The sequence below is a fragment of the Cynara cardunculus genome, assembly GCF_001531365.2.
Source record: "Cynara cardunculus var. scolymus isolate 2C chromosome LG 10, CcrdV1, whole genome shotgun sequence".
Lineage (NCBI taxonomy): Eukaryota > Viridiplantae > Streptophyta > Magnoliopsida > Asterales > Asteraceae > Cynara > Cynara cardunculus.
The window spans coordinates 11,776,558-11,778,405 of record NC_037537.1 but is presented as its reverse complement, the minus strand read 5'-3'; positions in this window follow the sequence as shown (position 1 = coordinate 11,778,405).

Here is a 1,848-nt window from a genome sequence, read left to right as displayed (position 1 = left end):
CATTCAACCAATCATAATTTTTCATTTTGTTCATTTTTTTGTAATTATGAGAGATTGATTAATCATTTTTATTGTGGAGGGTGTTAATCATAGATATTATCATCTTCATTATTTTAATTTTAGAGAAATTAATGAAACAGTTTCATTAATGTTAGAGAAATACATGAAACAGWTTCATTAAGTATTATATGAAACAATTTCACAATCATATATGAAACAACTTCATCAAAAAAAATATTATATGAAACAATTTCACAAGATTAAACAATTTCATGAAAAAATTTCATAAGATTAAACAATGAAATCGACAGATGAAGATGGTTTGCACGGTTTACACAAATGAGGGCGGTTTTCATATGATCACTCCTCTATATATATATATATATATATATAACAACTTCACATATGCACTTGCATGACTTTTGCTCATGCATCACTACTTATATCTTTATATATGTGTATATGTGTGTGTCATTTCTCTAAATAATCCAAGGCAGTTTCCGACGAGCAATATATATATATATATATATATATATATATATATATATTAACAACTTCATGCATGCATTTGCATGACTTTCGCTCATGCATGCATTTGCATGACTTTCGCTCATGCATCACTACTTATACATTTATATATGCATATGTGTATGTCACTTCTCCAAACAATCCAAGGCAGCTTCCGACGAGCAGTAACTATGCTCTAATTTCTTAAACTCCTGTGAATCAACACATAAAACCAACGAGACTTGATAAACCTCTCATCATAACGAGTTTTCAACCCTTCAATTCATCATAGCAACGAAATGTCTTCCATCCATTATATAAATATATTGACCAATACACATACACACGAAGCATAAATTCTATATCTTAGAACCGACACGAGGGAACCCGATCTCACTATGATTACCGTTGCGAAGAACGGTGGGGGTGCTTCCGGTGACTGCTTGCCACCATTGCCCTTCAAGAACCCACCCGAACGATCGAATGACTAGAGTGATTATCTAGTAAACAAAATTTAGACAACGGGTATGAAACACATACCGATTGGCATCGAATTAGTTGTGATGTACAGTACCGTCGACTTTCGTTTGGGCATCCACCCTCGTTGTTGCTCACCGTAGCTCTTCCTCTTGACAGTAGCTTATTCTTCCTCTTATTTTTTTACCTAGATTACTAGCTCCTAACCCCTTACATATATTTACATCTCCCATTCAAAGTAGATGAATCAATACAAATTCCATACATAAATGATCGGTGAGGGAGTTTTCTTTGACGATTGATATACTACCCAATTAAGTCCAACCTTTAACTTTCTTGTAATTACATTTCTAGACAATGCAATTATGTTAGGACTAAGTTTCAGTGTAAATTGTATTCGACTTGTGTTAAAAGGTCATATATGCTTTTCCAATCTTGACTTATTAACTCAGTTGACTTTAAATGTCCTTTATTTGTTAGGTGTCTGACAGATATGGGTAGATTTTGTACAAGTGGTCAAAGTGGTTGCTGGTTATCAAGTACAGGGATGTCGATTCACTATTTGCATAACTTCATGGGTAGCGGAGCTGTAGTCTCATTTCTTCAAGGGTGTTTCATGTCAATTTGCTATTCATATAAAAAGGGAGCTAAGGGGGCATATTATGCTATCACCATTCATTTTCTCTAAAATTCTCCTTACATCAAGAAGTGCTCTCTCTCTCTCTCTCTCTCTCTCTCTCTCATTCTCTCACTAGTTCGTATACATCAGATGCATTCTTTTGAGATTAATATTTGAGTTAGTATTTCTTCTTTCAATCTTTAGATATAATATTGATTAGAGTCATATATTTGTTTGTAAACTGA